Below are 21,640 nucleotides of genomic sequence, written 5' to 3'. Positions count from 1 at the left end.
AATGAGGTGTCACCTCACACTGGTCAGAATGGCCAGCATCAAAAAATCTACAAACAATAAATGCTGGAGAGGGTGTGGAGGAAAGTGAACCCTCTTGCACTGCTGGTGGGAATGTAAATTGATACAGCCACTATGGAGAACAGTATGGAGGTTCCTTACCAAACTAAAAATAGAACTACCATATGACCTGGCAATCCCACTACTGGGCATATACCCTGAGAAAACCATAATTTAAAAAGAGTTATGTACCACAATGTTCACTGCAGCTCTATTTACAATAGCCAGGACATGGAAGCAACCTAAGTGTCCATCGACAAATGAATGGATAAAGAAGATGTGGCACATATATACAATGGAATATTACTCAGCCATAAAAAGAAACAAAATTGAGTTATTTGTACTGAGGTGGATGGACCTAGAGTCTGTCATACAGAGTGAAGTAAGTCAGAAAGAGAAAAACAAATACTGTATGCTAACATATATATATATGTAATCTAAAAAAAAAAAAAAGGTTCTGAAGAACCTAGGGGCAGGACAGGAATAAAGACATAGACGTAGAAAATGGACTTGAGGACATGGGGAAGGGGAAGGGGAAGCTGGGATGAAGTGAGAGAGTGGCATGTACATATATACAGTACCAAACGTAAAATAGATAGCTAGTGGGAAGCATCTGCATAGCACAGGGAAATCAGCTCGGTGTTTTGCACACACCTAGAGGAGTGGGATAGGGAGAGTGGGAGGGAGACTCAAGAGGGAGGAGATATGGGGATATATGTATATGTATAGCTGATTCACTTTGTTATACTGCAGAAACTAACACACCATTTTAAAGCAATTATACTCCAATAAAGATGTTAAAAAAATAATAAAAAATTTTAAAAAAATATTGAGCAGTTTTGAAAGTGATAAGTTTTATTTTTTCATCTACCTGGCTAATCAGTGTTTTCAGCTAAACACATTACGAAATGATTTTTGTTTTCATACAAAGTATACAATTTTAACAACTAAATAGTTCTTTATAGCGTATCTATTATTTGCCTTTTATTCTCAAGGCTGAGTGGAACCATGGTTTTTATATGCATATGAAATCTAGTTATTGTAAATGCATGGAAAAGTACAAACAAAATAAATAACAATACGAATAATTTTAGTAATCCATTATGGTTTGGAAAAATAGAGAAGCTCAAAAAATATGCCTGCCCTTGGAGGAGGTAAAGAGTTTAGAGAGATTGAAGCGTGAAAGATATCTTGGAAGTGTTTCTAACATTACTTTGCATATGAACATATGGTTTCCCACAAATTTCATTTAAATTTTCCATTAGAATTAATTTTTTCCAAGAGGATAATTATTTTAGATATGAAAACAGAGGTAATTCACTCAATATGTAAATAAATTCAAGGTAAATATATTGCTATCAATAATTTATTTAATAATAGTAGCATAATTTGTGCCATCTGCTTTATTCCAGTGTTCCCTTCCTATGTCACAAAACATGATGGAGAATTTCTAATAATATTTATGTTTTTGTTTACTCATTTGAATAAGAGCATGATTCCAAGATATCTTGGAAGTGTTTCTAACATTACTTTGCATATGAACATATGGTTTCCCACAAATTTCATTTAAATTTTCCATTAGAATTAATTTTTTCCAAGAGGATAATTATTTTAGATATGAAAACAGAGGTAATTCACTCAATATATAAATAAATTCAAGGTAAATATATTGCTATCAATAATTTATTTAATAATAGTAGCATAATTTGTGCCATCTGCTTTATTCCAGTGTTCCCTTCCTATGTCACAAAACATGATGGAGAATTTCTAATAATATTTATGTTTTTGTTTACTCATTTGAATAAGAGCATGATTGCATGTGTATGTTAGGACAGATACCATCGTTAAATAGTTATGTTATTGGACACGTCTCGTATTCTTTTTGGTTAATTTCCTTATTTGTAAACTAGATGTTTTAAAGTTAAATGATTGCTAAAGTACTGTGGTGAATATAACATTGCCTCCAAATATTTTTATTTCCTTCCTCTTGTGGCCCACTCTGCGTGGGGGGGATTGCATATATCTATCATATTGACCTTGGGAGACCCTTGTGGATTGCAATAGTTTTAACACTATTAAGAGAAGTGATTATCCACCTCTCTTTTCTCTTTTCTAAGATGTCCAGAAAGAGACTGCCTTGTCATCTGCATCCTGGAATGCAGATGACATGGAGCAGATCTATAGCCAATCTATAATTGACATGATCATGAGCAAGAAATAAAACTTCATCAGAGTGACTAAAGGTTTTAAGGACATTTATAATTGTAGCAGAACTTACCATATCTTAACTGATACAGCTACCTTTAGTTAATAAATGCATAATGGTGCCTACTATTCAAAGGTTACATCTTTACCTTTAAATATGTCAATGACACTTTCTATGTTGATATGTAAACATAAGTGTAGTCATAATAAGAGATACTTTTACCTAGTTATTATAATTCTGGGAACGCTGGGAAGGTCATCAGTCTTAAAATAAATAAACAACCCTTACATATCCTTGGAAATTAGTAAGTCAATCCTCTTCTCCATTAATATATAAAATTTCTTTAAGGGAAAAATCAGGCACTCATTCTAAACAATAGATAGACATATTTATGAACTTACCATGTTCTTTTTGGAAACGTATGGTTTAACGGTGCATGGTGAGAGGGAAACGTGTAACAGCTCAATGAAAGTAGCAGCCTCCTAGCACAGGGAAAAAGATGCTGTACGTGTGCACTGGTTACTAAGGACTGGTTTTGTCTACCTTATACTTTTGCTTTGATTTTTCTGAATAAAACATTTTTTTTTTTGCTTCTGCATTTGAAAAATAAGATCTTGCTATAAGGAGAGAAGCAATTTGAATATTGTGTGATTCATATCTACGTTAAAGTTCTTTTACAAAAGGAAGCCATATAATTATCTATATTGTTAAGTTGAAGTTCCTATTCATTTAATATTTGAAACTATGAAGAATAACAAAAATGTTTTGAGTTTTTTATACTATTTAAAAGAACATGTTATGGATTCAATATTTTTTTCAGCATACTGAAAATATAAACTTTTATTTATTTTTTTAACAATTACCTAAAAACTTTTTCAAATTATTTCAGTTTGCATTATCTCACTTCCCTTGCCTGGAGATCAACATTAAATAAATATGGAGAAATTCTCTAGCTTTGAAAACCTTGCTTCTTCATCTAATTTTGCATCTTAAGTGTGAAAGGATTTAACATATATTTTAAATTATTCATTACATTTTATTACAGAGTATATTTTCTTATGTTGTATAACCCAAATTCCCTGAGGAATGGAATTTTCCATGGAAAATAACAAAGTGCTAAGAGTGCATTTTGTTTTTAGATTCCCTCTTGACAGGGACTTTGCCCTGTGCTCCTTCTTAACAAAGTAGAACTCAAGCTCTGTTCATTTTGAATGACATGAAAAACATTGAAAAGTTTGGAAATTTGGTAAGGGTAAAATAAAATATGGGTCTTAGCAGCTTTTCACTATTATAAAATTGACTTCAAAAGATTAATGCTTTTAGGTGTTATTTTAAGTTATGTCAATTATATTTGTGATTATGAATCTATGCTAACACATCTATTTTATTGTTTTTTATGAGAATTTACTTCATGAGTTAGAATATCTCAATTAATTTTAAATAATTATTATTTAGATGTTTCAATGGATGACAGTTTTCAATCAAATCTAGCGTTCTTATCTTAAATCTGAAGGCAGAGATAGCAACTAGATTTCACTGCACTCTTTCCATATGTCACATACACCAGTCAATGCTCTACGTCATCTGTTTAAATATTACAACAACCCTGTGAGTTAGGAAATTTCATTATTCTTACTTTATAGGTGAGAAAGCATAACTCAGAGAGATTAACCAGGAGCACATGACAGAACTACGTCTCAAATAGGTCTGAGAAAAAAAAAAACCCTGGGCCATTGAATGTTACGTCTATTCTACCTCCCAGTTTACTGATGGGAACATTTTGCAAAGGTAACTAGATCACAGTTTTTATTATGTTGCTGCTGTTTACTTTATGCTTACATATTATTTTATTTTCAATGAGGTTAAAAATCAATAAAGTGCATAAATTTTGTGTTTAGCTTGATAAATTTTACAAATGTATTTACTTACTCTAACTACCTCCCAGATTAAGATCCAGAATATTGTCATCAACCAATAAGGTCCATGATGCCCATTCCCAATCACCATCATGTTTTGACTTGTCTTCACATACATCACACATGTCAACCTCAAAATAGTCTATCTATAGTTTTTCAATTTACAATCTATTTGCTCAGTATATTCAAAAAGGTAGCATTGCCCATAGCAAGAATAACAGGAAATTTCCAGCTCGGGTATATGAGAATGAGTGGTTTACTCTGATGACCACTGGTAAAATATTAGAACAGAGTAATATTAATGCAATTGGGAGAAATTCTATCTCCAGGACATATTCAGGAAATGTTGGAGTCATCATGATGCCCTATGATGGCATCTTATGTTAATGTCAGTATTTCTTTGTTTCTTAATTCTTTTGAAAAGATTTATTAAGAATTAACACAAGTAATAGTGGATAAAATACACGGTTCAGATATTTGAAAGATATAGTGCCTGGGATTTAATGACTTTACTGTTTAATACATGAGGAAAGTCCAACAGATGCACAACTTTGATACAAACTCCTCTGAATCAGGTGGTAGAAATAATGGGAATTCAGATGGGAGGAAATTGTGTGCCTGTGTGTGTATACTGCATAGAAGTAGTTAAATATTTTAAATTCTGTGCTAGTGTACCCATTTTGCAGATTTTTAGGACCTTCCAAGATTTATATGTGAAATGAGCCATGAGATTATAATTTTATAAAAAAACACACAAAATTTTAATATAAATTTACTAATAAAATATTACCAACACAATATTTTTATTGAAGTGTAGTTGATTTATAATATTATATTACTTTTAGGTATACAACATAGCGGTTTGATATTTTTATAGTTTATACTCCATTTTAAGTTATTACAAAATAATATTTTTCCTGTACATAATATTGTACAGCTATGGTTCCCTGTGCTGTACAATATATCTTTGTTGCTTATCTACTTAATACATAATAGTTTGCATCCCTTAATCCCATACCCCTATCTTGCCCCTCTCCTCTCTGGTAACCTCTAGTTTTTTTTCTATATCTGTGAGTCTGTTTTTGTTTTGCTGTATAGATTTGTTTGTTTTATTTTTTAGATTCCACATATAAGTGATAACATGCAGTATTTGTTTTACTTTGCCTGACTTATTTCACTAAGCATAATACTTTCTAGGTCCATCCATGTTGCTGCATATGGCAGAATTTCATCATTTTTTATGGCTGAGTAATATTCCATTGCATATATTTACCACATCTTCTTTCTCTATTCATCTGTTGATTGACATTTAAGTTGCTTTCATATCTTGGCTATTGTAAATAACACTGCTATGAACATTGGGGTGCATGTATGTTTTCAAATTAGTGGGGTTTTTTTTCAGATATATCCAGGAGTGGAACTGCTAGATCATGTGGTAGTTCTATTTTAGTTTTTTGGCATTTTTCAAAAGAAGACATACAGATGGCTAACAGGAACATGAAAAGATGCTTAATATTGCTAATCATTAGAGAAATGCAAATGAAAACCACAATGAGATATCACCTCACACCCATCAGAATGGCCATCATCAAAAAGTCTACAAATGCTGGAGAGGATGTGGAGAAAAGGGGACGTTTTTACACTGTTGGGAGAAATGTAAATAGGTGCAGCTACCATGGAAAACAGTACAGAGGTTCCTCAATAACAATATTCTATGCTGAAAATACCATACAGTGAGCTTTTATAAAAGATAGGCTTTATATCTCAAAGGAAAATTGAGGTGGATTTTTAGTGTCACTACTTTTATTTAAAAAAGAATAAAGCTTCTGAAATAATATCTTGAACAGGGTAGGTTATTTAGTATAGAAACAAAGCAAAAAGCGCACACACACACACACACACACACACACACACACGATTAATGGTATTCCTTCCATTCTTATTTAGTATAAGTTATGAAATGTAAGCAAAAATCTTTTGCTCAAGTATTTAAGAAAATGACGTAGCATTTTACTAGTAAGAGTTAAGCTTTTATGGTTTTGGTTTGTTTGTTTGTTCTTAGCCTTGCCTGGGGACATTATTATCTAAAAAAGAAGAGATACAAATTTTCTTTTTTTTAACCTTATATTGGTGTACCATATTAAAAATAAAATGAGACCTCCAAAAAATTCCCTCAAAAACATCAGAAAGCCTGGACCTAAGAAGCAAGTTTCTTTCAGCATTAATTCAAGTGAGAAGAAGAAAGTTGACTTTAGACAAGTGGCAATACTGCTGAGAAAAAAATGAGGAGATGGGAGCACGTTAAGAGTATATGGAATGTAACTAGAAACAAGGGTTCTTTGCCTATACTTTGCTATGCTCTCATTTACTCATAGTTTCTCACCAGCACTACAATGCTATCCAAATCCAACTTACTATCTATTACCTACTTAAGTGCTCCCACTTCAAATTCATATCAAGAACCTCATATGGGCACTATTTGAACACTTTCTTAATTTTCTCATCAAGTCCCTTGGCTTTAACTCTTATCTGTGTACAATGACTTTGTAAATTACATTTTTCATTCAAACCTTTCTAAACTTCAAACTTAAATATTTATGTGCTTACTGGGCCTATCCATTTAGAAATATCTAATTTAGCATGTTTAAAGTTGAACTGTTTTTTTCATCCATGAAATTAAACTCAATCCCTCCAGAACTTTCTAATTTAAATTAATGGCAACCAAAAAACAATAATAAACACAAATAATAAATAGCATCTAAGTAATATCTCTTTTTTCTTACCCTCCTCATCCAATTCATCAGGAGATACTATTGTCTCCACTTTCAAAATATGTTCTTAATCTGATCACTTATTATCACATCCACAGCTACTAGCATGGGGAAATCACCAAATCTTCTATCCTTGATTACTTAAATAAATACCCTCTATATCAGTTATCTAGTCTCTCCCTCTGCTTCACTAGAATGTAATCTTGACACAGCAGCCAGAGATGTTCTTTAACTCGTTGAATAATTTCACTGCCTACTCAAAATGTTTTGACCCCTCATATTCCCAGGGACTTTACAATGGCCTAAAGGTGCTGTAGGGTTTAATCCTCCCTCTGGGCACTTAAACCATATCTCCCATGATTCTCTTCATTTTTTCCTGCTTCAGACACTTTGGTTCTCTGTTTTGATTGATTGTTGTTAAAAAATCTAAGCCTTGGCTTGCTGGCCTTTTTCCTTCCTGATACCTCTGCTTAATTTGAGCTCCCCCATGATATCAACATGATTAATCTCTTCATCTCACATAATACTATTCCTGAACGCCATCTATACAAGAAGTCCCATCCTAATGATTCTCTTTCATTCTGTGGAAAGCTCATTCCCCTTCCCCACCAGGGACTCACTGTCCCCCTTACTTATTTTACCACTCCTTCAGCATTTATTACTTTCTTACCTACTGAGTAATTTTCTTATTAAATATGTTACTTTGTGTCTGTGGTTGCTTATTATCTCTCTCTTCTTATTAAAATAAAAGAGATCCATGTAAAAGAATTAAATCTAGTCATTTGTGACAAAAAGGATGCTTAGTGAAATAAGTCAGCTGGAGAAAGACAGATACTGTATGTTTTCACTTATATGTGGAATCTAAGAAACAAAACAAATGAATAAATACAACAGGATAGAAACAGACTCATAAATACAAAGAACAAACTAGTGCTTACCAAAGGTGAGAGGTGTGAGGGGATGGATAAAATAGGTGAAGGGGATTAAGAAATACATACTACTAGTCATAACATAAAAAAGCCACAGGGATATAATGTACAGCATAGGGAATAGAGTCAATACTATCAGAACTTTGTATGGTATAAAATCTATAAAGATGTGGAATCATTACACTGTACACCTGAAACTAATATAATATTGTAAGCTAACTATATTTCAATAAAATTTTTTGAAGTTAAAAAGTCAAATTAAATAAAATTAAATAAGTATATGCTTTATTGCTGATGTAGAAAAGTGTCCAAAATTTGATGGATGATCAATAAATATTTGTACACTGAATGAGTGAACAAATAGATGTGTTTTATTCAAAAACTGCATGATTGATGAATAAAGAGATTTCTTAGCATAACATCAGGGACATACTTGCCTTTCACATTTTATAGTTCCTCAATATGTCTTCGATCTGTCTACTTTCTCATCTCTGTTAACTCAATCTTGGTCCAAAGCATCATCGTTTTTTCATCGGGAGTACTTGCAATCGTCTTCTATTGGTTTCCATTCTTTCACTTTTGCAGGTAAAATAAACATTTGAAAGCTTACTTCAGATTTTGTCATTCTTTGGCTTAAAGTCTTTAAATAATATCCCATTCCAAATTGAAAAATATTCGTACTCCTAAATATCATGGCGAACATAATTTGGCCCCTGACTAACTCATCCATCTCCTCTCAGTGACAGTCTTCCCCATTCCACTTAACATTATGATTCAGGTGCACCAGCGTCCTTGTTGTTTCATATACCAGGCATTTTTCTTTCGTAAGTCCATTGTACTTCCTGTTCTTTCTTTGTGTAGTACAAGCTCCCAAGTTTTCTCTCTGATCGACTTTATATTTTTCACTGCTGAATTTATGTTGTTGGCTCCATCTCTGGTAAACTTGGCAGCACTGATCCAATATCCCGGTCAATAATCAAGTTTAGCACATACAAAGATTCTTGATGCGTGATGTAGATACGTGAAAAATTTTAAATTAGTAGCAGGAATGTGACATGGGTGGGCCTCATAGAAATTTTAACAAACTCTAGTCTTCATCTCTCCTCCCCTCATAATTACCAGTTATGGATTTCTCACAAGTAAGTTTTTATTCAACTCTAGTCCTGTTATCCTGGGTATGTTGATTAAATAATTTATTAATTTTTTCCACTCCAAAAATTATGTCTCATTTAAGCTTTTTTTCTAATATAAATATTCATATCCTGATGACAATTTTTCAAATACTTTGACATGATTCTATACAAATGCTCACAATGCCCATATAGGGATTCAAAAAGTCCTATTTATTTTTTAGCACCAAACTTCCAAAGAAGTAATTCTTGTTTTTGAGGAGTGTCTTCAGTGCCTAGTATTTTCACACATATCTTGAGTTTTTACTTTATCTTACTAATTTGAGTTTTAAATGATAAATATCTGAAAAAGTACAGAAAAGTACCAAAACTAATGGGACACCCATGTAGCCACTTTTCAATGTTTTGTCATTTATTCATTGGGTCAATTTTGTTGTGATTTTTTAAAAAACAAAACACATATTCTGCAGTTAAATCTCAGCCAACTTTTCTTTCAATCTCACATTCTACAGGATTGACTTGAAAATTTGTGTCTATTTTACCATTAAAATTTTACTTTCATGAAATATGCATGTGAAGTGGAGAAAATTATGAGAATAAATTAAGATATATATATTTTTTCTTTTATATGACCTATTAGCTTTGTACTGCAATTCCCAAGATAAATCTGTACATTTTTATTCTTTGCATGCAATTTATTTTGAAAGATCTTTTTCCATTATGTAAATAGGTCAGTATTGCCAAAAAAAGTAAGAACTTAAAATAAAGGTATGCATTGAACAAGTATGAATTCAGTCAACAAATACTGAGTAAGCAACAAACAGTGCTAAGAACATGATTTAGAGTACATTGGCATATATTGAAATGTGTGTGTGCAAATATATATACATTCATCATACTTTTATTAATATAATTTTTATCACTGAAATATATTAATTGCTACATTTTACCATCTCATGAACAAAATATGATCATGCAGTAATAATGAATTTTTATATTTAGCTCAGTTGGCAAAAACATACACTTTGTTGACAGTTAAACAATACTGTGACATGTTTATAGCTCAACAATGAGAATCAATTTGAGGCTGATAGAAATGCAAACTTGTCTGCAAGGACGCATCACTCATGGCGTGTTGATTTTTTCTGACTCAATATAGTTTATTTTATATCCCAGAAAAACCAAGAGTTCATCTATCACCTGCTTAATTGTCTGTGGCAAACATTCAGGCCTAAGGAGTGTTGAAAGTATACCATCAGCAGAGGAAGAACAAACAAGATGTTCCCATGCAATGCTTTTTCACACATCCTTTCTTCTTCATGACTACAAAGATGAAGTAAAATTGAAAAGGAAAGGAGTAAAGATACATGCAATATATGATGATGATGATGGTGGTGGTGGTAGAGATAACAAATAAACATTGTAGGGAAGTACTCAGGTTCTTGGTTTATGATGCATGGATTAGAATCTTCATCCCTTTCACTTATCAATTATGTGATTTTGACAGGTAATTTAAATTCTCTGTGCCTCAGTTTACTTATCTAATTGCAGATATTAATCAGATTAACCTTAGGGCTTTATTATTTTTTTAACTTACTATTTTATATTGTAGTAGAGCCGATTAACAATATTGTGATAGTTTCCGGTGCACAGCAAAGTGACTCAGCCATACATATACATGTTATCCATTCTCCCCCAACCTCCCCTCCCATCCAGGTTGCCACATAACATTGAGCAGAGTTCCCTGTGCTATACAGTAGGTCCTTGTTGGTTGTCCATTTTAAATATAGCAATGTGTACAGGTCAATCCCAAACTCCCTAACTATCCCTTCCTCCCACACTTCCCCTGGTAACCATAAATTTGTTCTCTAAGTCTGTAAGTCTGTTTCTGTTTTGCAAATAAGTTCATTTGTATCATTTCTTTTTACAATATATTCCACATATAAGTGGTATCATATGATATTTCTCTTTCTCTGTCTGACTTACTTCACTCAGTATGACAATCTCTAGGTCCATCTATGTTGCTGCAAATGGCATTATTTCTTTTTAATGGCTAAGTAATATTCCACTGTATATGTGTACCACATCTTCTTTATCCATTCCTCTGTCAATGGACATTTAGGTTGCATCCATGTCTTGGCTATTGTAAATAGTGCTGCAATAAATATTGGGCTGCATGTATCCTTTCAGACCATGTTTTTCTCTGGACATATTCCTAGGAGTGGTATTACAGGGTCATATGGTAGTTCTATTTTTAGTTCATTAAGGAACCTCCATACTATTCTCTATAATGGCTGTACCAATTTATGTTTCCACCAACAGTGTAGGAGGGTTCCTTTTTCTCCACACTCTCTCCAGCATTTATTGTTTGTGGACTTTTTGATGATAGCCATTTTGACTGGTGTGAGGTGATATCTCATTGCAGTTTTGATTTGAATTTCTCTAATAATTAGCGATGTTGAACACCTTTACATGTGCCTCTTGGCCATCTGTATGTCTTCTTTGGAGAAATGTCTATTTAGGTCTTCTGACTATATTTTGGTTGGGTTGTTTTTTTTGATGATATTAAGCCACATGAGTTGTTTGTAAATTCTGGAGACTAATCTCTTGTCAGTCGCATCATTTGCAAATATTTTCTCCCAATCTGGGGCTTGTCTTTTCTTTTGTTTATGGTTTCCTTTGCTGTGCAGAAGCTTTTGATTTCATTGCATGATGTTTATTTCCTTTTTTTCTTCCAGTTTTATTGAGATATAATTGACATACAGCACTGTATAAGTTTAAGGTGTACAGCATAATGCTTTGACTTATATACATCATGAAATGATTACCACAGTAAGTTTAGTGAACATCCATCATCTCATATAGATACAAAATTAAAGAAATATAAAAAAATATATTTTTCTTGTGATGAATACTCAGGATTTACTCTCAACAACTTTCATGTATAAGATACAGCAGTGTTAAATATATTCAACATGTTGTACTTTACATCCCTAGTACTTATCTTACAACTAGAAGTTTGTATCTTTTGACTTCACCCAGTTCCCCCTCCATCCACCCCATCCCCCACCTCTGGTAACCACAAATCTGATCTCTTTTTCTACAAGTTTGTTTCTTTATCCATGATTTTAATTAGGTCCCATTTGTTTATTTTTGTTTTTATTTCCATTACTCTGGGAGACAGATCAAAAAAGATACTGCTGTGATTTATGTCAGAGGGTGTTCTGCCTATGTTTTCCTCTAGGAGTTTTATAGTGTCCAGTCTCACATTTAGGTCTTTAATCCACTTGGAGCTTCTTTTTCTGCATGGTGTTAAAGAATGATCTAATTTCATTTTTTTACAACTAGCTGTCCAGGTTTCCCCAGCACAATTTGTTGAACAGACTGTCTTTCCACCATTATACAGTCTTTCCTCCTTTGTTGTAGATTAATTGACCACAAGTGCATGGGTTTATTTCTGGGCTTTCTATCCTGTTTCATTGATTTATGTTTCTATTTTTGTGCCATGACCAAACGTTTTGATGATTATAGCTTTGCAGTATAGTCTGAAGTCAGGAAGCATGATTCTTCCAGCTTCATTTTTCTTTCTAAAGATTGCTTTGGCTAGGGTCTTTTGTGTCTCCATACAAATTTTAAGACTTAAGACATAGAACACATTGAGTAAATTGCCTGGATACACTTTTTCTGTTGCTCTGTCAAAATTTGAATCTCTCTTCTATTAATACAGAGGAAATGAATAATGATTGTGTTTATGAATATCAGCCACATGAAATGGTCTAGTTTTAAAAAATAAAAGCCTGAGGTTAAACACTCTATGCCCATGGAGGGTTAAACTTCTCCATAGGCATAGATGGTGGCTACATAGTCTTTTAATTCTTACTTCTATTTTTGGCTTGCTAAATTGAGGAAATTTTTTGTTGGTTTGGTTTGTTTTTTTCCCACTTGAACATATAATTGCTATTCTAGACTTTTCCCTGTTATTAAGATAAATTAGTTTGATTTAACCTCTGAGAACAAAAAAACAAAACATTTTCTCAAACATTACATTTTTTTAAACATCTTTATTGGAGTATAATTGCTTTACAATGTTGTGTTAGTTGCTGCTGTATAACAAAGTGAATCAGCTATATGTATACATATATCCTCATATCCCCTCCCTCTTGAGCCACCCTTCCCCCCCATCCCACCCCTCTAGGTCGTCACAAAGCATTCAGCTGATCTCCCTGTGCTATGCAGCAGATTCTCACTAGCCATCCACTTTACATTTGGTAGTGTATATATATCAATGCTACTCTCTCACTTCATTCCAGCTTCCCCTTTCCTCCCCAAGCCGTGTCCTCAAGTTCATTCTCTATGTCTGCATCTTTATTTCTGCACTGCCACTAGGTTCATCAATACCATTTTTTTTAAGATTCCATATATATGTGTTAGCATTCGGTATTTGTTTTCCTCTTTCTGACTTACTTCACTCTGTATGACAGACTCTAGGTCCATCTACTTCACTACAAATAACTCAATTTCTTTTCTTTTTAGGGCTGAGTTACATTCCATTGTATATATGTGCCACATCTTCTTTATCCATTCATCTGTCAATAGACAGTTAGGTTGCTTCCATGTCCTGGCTATTGTAAAGAGAGCTGCAGTGAACATTGTGGTGCATGACTCTTTTTGAATTATGGTTTTCTCAGGGTATATGCCCAGTAGTGGGATTGCTGGGTCATATGGTAGTTCTATTTCTAATTTTTTTAAGGAAACTCCATACTGGTCTCCATAGTGTCTATATCAATTTACATTCCCACTAACAGTGTAAGAGGGTTCCCTATTCTCCAAATCCTCTCTAGCATTTATTGTTTCTAGATTTTCTGATGATGGCCATTCTGACCGGTGTGAGGTGATACCTCACTGTAGTTTTCATTTGCATTTCTCTAATAATTAGTGATGTTGAGCATCCCTGAGCATCCCAGATTGTTTGTTGGCAATCTGTGTATCTTCTTTGGAGAAATGTCTATTTAGGTCTTCTGCCTATTTTTGGATTGGGTTGTTTGTTTTTTTGATATAGAGCTGCATGAGCTGCTTGTATATTTTGGAGATTAATCCTTTGTCAGTTGCTTTGATTGCAAATATTTTCTCCCATCCTGAGGGTGGTCTTTTCGTCTTGTTTATAGTTTCCTTTGCTGTGCAAAAGCTTTTAAGTTTCATTAGGTCTCACTTGTTTATTTTTATTTCCATTTCTCTAGGAGGTGGGTCAAAGAAGATCTTGCTGCAATTTATGTCAAAGAGTGTTCTTCCTATGTTTTCGTCTAAAAGTATTATAGTATCTGGCCTTACATTTAGGTCTTTAATCCATTTTGAATTTATTTTTTGTGTATGGTGTTAGGGAGTGTTCTAATTTCATTCTTTTACATGTAGCCATCCAGTTTCCTCAGCACCAGTTATTGAAGAGGCTGTCTTTTCTCCATTGTATATTCTTGACTCCTTTGTCAAAGATAAGGTGACCATATGTGTGTGGGTTTACCTCTGGGCTTTCTATCCTGTTCCATTGATCTATATTTCTGGTTTTGTGCCTGTACCATACTGTCTTAATTACTGTAGCTTTGTAGTATAGTCTGAGTCTGGGAGCCTGATTCCTCCAGCTCCGCTTTTCTTTCTCAAGAGCGCTTTGACTATTTGGGCTCTTTTGTGCTTCCATACAAACTGTAAAATTTTTTGTTCTAGTTCTGTGAAAAATGCCATTGGTATTTTGATAGAGATTGCATTGAATCTGTAGATTGCTTTGGGTAGTATAGTCATTTTTACAGTGCTGATTATTCCAATCCAAGAACACAATATATCTATTTGTTTCCATCGCCTTTGATTTCTTTTATCAGTGTCTTATAGTTTTCTGCATACAGGTCTTTTGCCTCCTTAGGTACGTTTATTCCTAGGTATTTTATTCTTTTTATTGCAATAGTAAATGGGAGTGCTTCTTTATTTTCTCTTTCTGATTTTTTTGTTGTTACTGTATAGGAATGCAAGAGATTTCTGTGCATTAACTTTCATAAATTACATTTTAATACTTTCTGGCTGTTAAAGCCATAACTTTCACTCCAAATGTGTATTTCTGACCTATTTGAGCAATAGCTGAAAAGATTTCAATATTAATGGGACTCTTTATTTCTCAAAGACATATATCATCTCTCATCCTCAGGCTCAGAGACTGAGCAGATTAAAACCTTCATTTTGAAGTATCACAGGAACAGGAAAATAATTTTGAGCACTTTGTTTTCCAGCCAGATTTAAGGGCCTTTGGATTCCCTTTGTTTATAGTGGGGAAGGTACACTTCACTTGGAAGACATCTTCTTCCCTAAATGCTCATGTCACCATGAAAATTTTTCATTAATAATGGGATTCATCAGGATTTTCTTCATAAATTTCCAAAAAAAAATGCACGACTTCCTCTGTAAGTAAACTACTGAGCTAGTTTTTGATGTCTTCAGCAACATGGATCATAGTATTTAACAGTGATATGCTCCCAGCCAACTCTCTATTGATATGAAGAGTAGAATAGATATTAGATATAATCATAAGAGTATTATCTTATATATGCTAACTGAATTCACAATATTAATTTTATTTCACTTGAAATAAATAGTAGTTAAATTGAAGAATTTGAAAAAAGTTTAAAAAATCACACTAATTATATATATATATATATATATATATACACACACACACATATATTTGTTTTTTCTATGTTATGATTCGCACTTAGGGACATAGATTATATTTCCTTTTCTCCCCACCATATTTATCATCCTCTGTAAAAAGACCAACCCCTGCCTTGATTGGAATCCAGTTTTCAATCACATCTGTTTTATTTAGATGTGATTGAAAATTTTAAATGTAATTTTAATATTGTATAAAATATTTTGATTCTCAATTGATATCTTTAGCTCAGAAAGCAACAGAAACTAGCTCATAAAATTTATTCTGAATTTAAAAATAGCTCATCTATGGCCACTTGTTTTACTGAATCTTTTTTTTATATAAGTCAACACTGCAAAATATTTGAGGCCACATTCTTCTGTTATTTTGAAGAGTTCTTCTCTGTCTTTTACATAAGTGTTCATTTTCTTTTCTTTCTTTTTCCTTACTTTTCTCCCTTTCATGATGGAGTGTCATGTCAATTTTTTTTTTTTTTTTTTTTTTTTTTTGCATGTGGCAAATTCTGTCAAGGGCTTTTGATTTTCTCTCTCTAATTATAGTATAGTTCATTTACAATGTTGTGTTAGTTTCAGGTGTACACCAAAGTGATTCAGTTATATATATGTATATATTCTTTTTTAGATTCTTTCCCCTTACATGTTATTACAAAATATTGAGCATAGTTCACTGTGCTATACAGTAGAATGAAATTAGATCTGTTAAATGTTAGAGGTACTTAAGCGCTAACATCACACAGAAAAATAAACTCACAATGGATTAAAGACCTAAATGTAAGATGGGATACTATAAAACTCCTAGAGGAAAACCCTTTGACATAAATTGTAGCAATATCTTTTTGGATCCATCTCCTACAGTAATGAAAATAAAAACAAAAATAAACAAATAGGACCTAATTAAACTGAAAATCTTTTTTACAGTAAAGGAAACCATAAACAAAATGAACAGTCTATAAAATGGGAGGGAATATTTGCAAATGATGTTACTGACAAGGGATTGATCTCCAAACATACAAACAGTCCATCCAGCTCAATATCAAAAAAACAAACAACCCAATCAAAAAATGGGCAGAAGATCTAAATAGAGATTTCTCCAAAGAAGACATACAGATGGTCAAAAGGCACATGAAAAGATGTTCAACACTGCTAATTATTGGAGAAATGCAAATCAAAACTATAATGAGGTATCACCTCAAACTGGTCAGAATGGTCATCATCAAAAAGTCTACAAACAATAAATGCTGGAGAGGATGTGGAGAAAAGGGAACTCTCCTACACTGTTGGTGGGAGTGTAAAGTGATTCTCTCTTAATACCTTACCATTTTATCTGGATCCAGGTTGTCTTTCCTTTTTTAGGCAACATTTGAGAGTTACTTTCTATCCTCTTTTATGTTGCTTAATTTGAAGAAAGAATACGATTTGTTTTGTGCTCAGTGGAAATCTTGCTGGGAAACTAGGTTTATCTTTATTTTTTCAAGGAAATTCCATTAAATATTCAATATGTCAGCCCAGAATAAATTTGTATCCAACACTGATAAGCCTTGTCTAGTTCTCTCATTCAGTATAATGCTCTAAAAGATAGTAACCCTATGACAGTTTTTATTATCTCTTATGAAATGTAAGTAGGTGTGTATGGAATTTTCCATAGGTTATTTCTTTTCTTTTTTTTTCTTTTTTTTTTTTTTTTTTTTTTTTTTGTAGTATGCTGGCCTCTCACTGTTGTGGCCTCTCCCGTTGTGGAGCACAGGCTGTGGACGTGCAGGCCCGGCGGCCATGGCTCACGGGCCCAGCCGTTCCACGGCATGTGGGATCTTCCTGGACTGGGGCACGAACCCGTGTCCCGTGCATTGGCAGGCGGACTCTGAACCACTGTGCCACCAGGGAAGCCCTCCATAGGTTATTTCTTAGATTTTTATTGAAATTATCTGCTGTCAAACCCAGGATTTTTTTTCTTGGGGGAGGGGGTGAAATTATACAATTTTACCACTCATTTTATATTTTGTTGGGGCAAGGTAGCGTTTTCTACCCTGACATTGTAATTTCTATCTTGTTTCTTTCCTTCTGCCTTCCCTGAAGTTTCTGGCATGAAGTTAAATGCATTTTCCTATTTAATTGCTCTAAGCAACATTCTGACAGTTCCTTATCACTCTATGTTTTAATCACATAACTTGGCGCTGATGAAAACTGAGCATGTAAATAGACTTTAGTGTACCATATTTTCCTAGAAGTCCCTCATCTATATATGTGGAAATCAATAATTTATACCTAATTTTGAGATGAACCACTAAAAAGGTATTACATATATGTATCTTGAAGTAAGTTACAGATTATAAAGTATAGGATGAATAATGAATATTATAGCTTGAGAGAAAAGAAAATTTAAAAAAATTAAGGTTGAGATTTTTAAAATGAAGGATTTATCAATTACGAATAAACATCTGGATTCACGGTGATAAACTCAACACAAAGGCTAATTTTACTTTATTCAAATAGTTTAATTAAAGGAAAATAAATTATATGTGTACCATTTGAAAAGGCACTTCAGAACAATTATTAATATCTGCTTATTAGCAATGGGATTTGTGTGATTTCAGATATATAATGCATCCAAAGAGCTACCTTCTAGAGTCACTGAACTCCAAGAAAGCTTAGAGGAAGTGTGTCCCCAAGCACTCATTTCAAAAATGACATAACTGGTGCTTTGAGAGCTAAAGGACATGTTAACACTCATTCATAGCTTGTTAGATATGTACTTGAAAGTATATTTATATAAGCCATCTCTTAAGTAATAAGCAGGGAAGAAATATATACAGCTAAATGGACTTAAAGACAGAACACTGTAACGTGTAGTTCAAAATTTAATACATAATTGAATATCAAGAACCAGAATCTAACCTTTATAAAATTTGCATGCTAACTTGTTTTTGGTGATTGCTTCCAGCTGAACTTTGCCTAGATTGTCTACCTATGCTAAAAGGGCAGAAGGAGTAGAAATGATTTTCACCCTTTAGCAGAAGAGAAGAAATATTGTGTGATCATTAAGAGAAGAGCATTTTCTCTGATATTAACTAGTCTCTAAACAGAAGTTAAAAGGGAGAGTTAAAATAGGAAAAAAAAATTTCTAACATTCAGAGATACAAGTCAGCACTACTATAAAAAACCTTTTCTAACATTAAGGATGTAATTCACACAACCTGATAACTGGATCATGTCAACATTCTTTCATTTTTTTTTTCAAAAAATATTTATTGGTTTCTTTCCTTTGTTAAAATAACTAATAAATTGACTAAGCTATAATTTTCTTCATATTTCTTACCATATTGAATTCTGGAGATGGAAGAGACTTTAGAGTAGAAATTATCCCAAATCTTTAAGCTTAACCTACTGACTGATATTTTTTTAACATTATTGGAGTATAATTGCTTTACAATGCTGTGTTAGTTTTTAGTTTCTGCTTTATAACAAAGTGAATCAGTTATACACATACATATTTCCCATATCTCTTCCCTCTTGTGTCTCCCTCTCCCCCACCCTCCCTATCTCACCCCTCTAGGTGGTCACAAACCACCTAGCTGATCTCTCTGTGCAATGCCACTACTTCCCACTAGCTATTTTACGTTTGGTAGTACATATATGTCCATGCCACTCTCTCACTTTGTCACAGCTTACCCTTTCCCCTCCCCATACTCTCAAGTCCATGCTTTAGTAGGTCTGTGTCTTTATTCCCGTCTTACCCCTAGGTTCTTCATGACCTTTTTTTTTCTTAGATTCCATGACTGATTTTTCAAAGTTCTTATCCACAGTGAGAGTGAGGATAGGATTTCTGAACTCTGTTTCCTTGACCTCTTGTTTTACTGGACTAATACTGATTGAAGGGGCCATCTATTTATACCACAGTACTTAATTAAACATTCTCCTGATCTCTTGCCTCTAACTTTACTCATTGTTATCCAAGGTAAGTGGGGTGAATAATTTGATTGGTGAAAAGTGGGTATCAGTGTCTCATCCCCACACTTTTAGACCTGGCTTTCTATAGAGAAGGTTTAATCTCATCTGATTTCTGCCCTTTTGCTGGAGGCCTACACTTGTCTACAGGTATTGACTGAATAAGTGAACAAGTCCTGGTAATCTGGAAAGAATTACTACAGAGCCATTTAGGCTAAAGATATAAACATGGGTGCTACAATGAATTATGACTATAATAATTCTGACATTTGATCTTCATCAGCATAATTTCTATATTTATATAACAACCTATTAATAAAAAGTGAGGGTTTTGATGAAATTACCTTCACACCTCAATGATGACTAATACATATATATCTGAAATAGATTTGTAGCTTTATATTATTTTAAAAAATCAAGCTTAAGAGAAGTACGAATCAGTTATTGAATTTAATCAGTTGTTGTCAAATTACCCTCGCTTTAGCCTAATTCTCCTTTTAAGATTAAAATATTTATCCGATGAGATAAATGGACTGAATATACTTAATTATTATGCCTAAAGTAAAATTAGGGAAATTCATAATATTTTAGGTTTCAATTTTTGTAGATAATGTTTTATTAAAATGTCAACCTATAGGATTTAAAATGAAATAATACCTTTCATAAAGAAGGATTTTAAATTAAACTAAATATTTTGTTGCTATTAATTTATTTTTTTCCCAAGATTTATTTCTCAATGACATCCTCATGTTATATGATGGGTTAGTTAGATGAGAATCCAAGGACGTTTGGCAAGATAAAGTACGCAATTGTTTCAGTAAGGACAGGCTTTTCATTTTCAGCATTCTTCTATTTTCTTTTGATTCCTATTATATTGTTATAGTGTGTAGATAAATAAAGATCAGAAATAGTATGATGTTTTTGAAATAAATCAGTTTCAATTCAAATAACAGGTTTACACAGAAAGTAAATTTGTATAACTGGAATTCTTAATTATTTATCAATTTAATTTTTTCATTAGCTCTTGCCATTTTTTCTTGACTTCTGCTAAAGTACAGCATCATAAAATAGAGTCATTAAATATTTTAAGAAATATATTTAATCTATTTCCATTATGAATCTTCCACATTTGTGCTTCATTAGAATTTTGCTAGAAACTATTTTATAAAGTTCCTAAATAACTTAAATATTTTAAATAAAAAGGTTGAAAACAGCTATTTCAAATATGATCTAATCCAAGATGAGTGAAGAATCAATTGAAATACAGCAGTGCCTCTTTTTCTATAAATTAAATTAAAATTTTTTCTTTATACAAAACAATGACAAATTCCTCACATCATCTGGAAAGTGATCATAGGCCTAAATGTAAAAGTTAAAACTACAAAATGTCTAGAACAATATATAATGCAAAATGTATAGAAAAAGTTTTCTCTTAACTGCACTTCATTGAAATTAAACAACTGTGCTTTTTGAAAAACACTATTAAGAGAATTAAAAGAGAGACTTCCCTGATGATCCAGTGGCTAGGACTCCGTGCTCGCAGTGCAACAGGCCTGGGTTCAATCCCTGGTCAAGGAACTAGATCCCACATGCCACAACTAAAAAAACATCCCGCATGCCGCAACTAAGACCCAACACAACCAAATAAATAAATACTTAAAAAAAAAAAGAGAGAGAGAATTAAAATACACTGAGAGAGCTCACCTAGGAAAAATGTTCACCTGGTGGTAATATTTCAGGTAAACTGACAAAGAGCAAATGAGAAATAGTTGAAGCTAATTATAATAACACCTCACTGTTTCAAATTGTTAGAGGCATAAATGTATGCTTATCTTCAGTTTTCCCATAAAAGTTGAAACATTTTTATTAAGAAGATACTATGTGTAAGGTACCACATGGTAGTAATAATGCAGGAATGTAATGGGAATGTTGTAAACATTTGCAAAATAAATGAGTAAATAAATATAACATATTTCTACATATA

The sequence above is a fragment of the Lagenorhynchus albirostris genome, chromosome 5 (assembly GCF_949774975.1).
Source record: "Lagenorhynchus albirostris chromosome 5, mLagAlb1.1, whole genome shotgun sequence".
Classification (NCBI taxonomy): domain Eukaryota; kingdom Metazoa; phylum Chordata; class Mammalia; order Artiodactyla; family Delphinidae; genus Lagenorhynchus; species Lagenorhynchus albirostris.
This window is presented reverse-complemented; position numbering follows the sequence as displayed.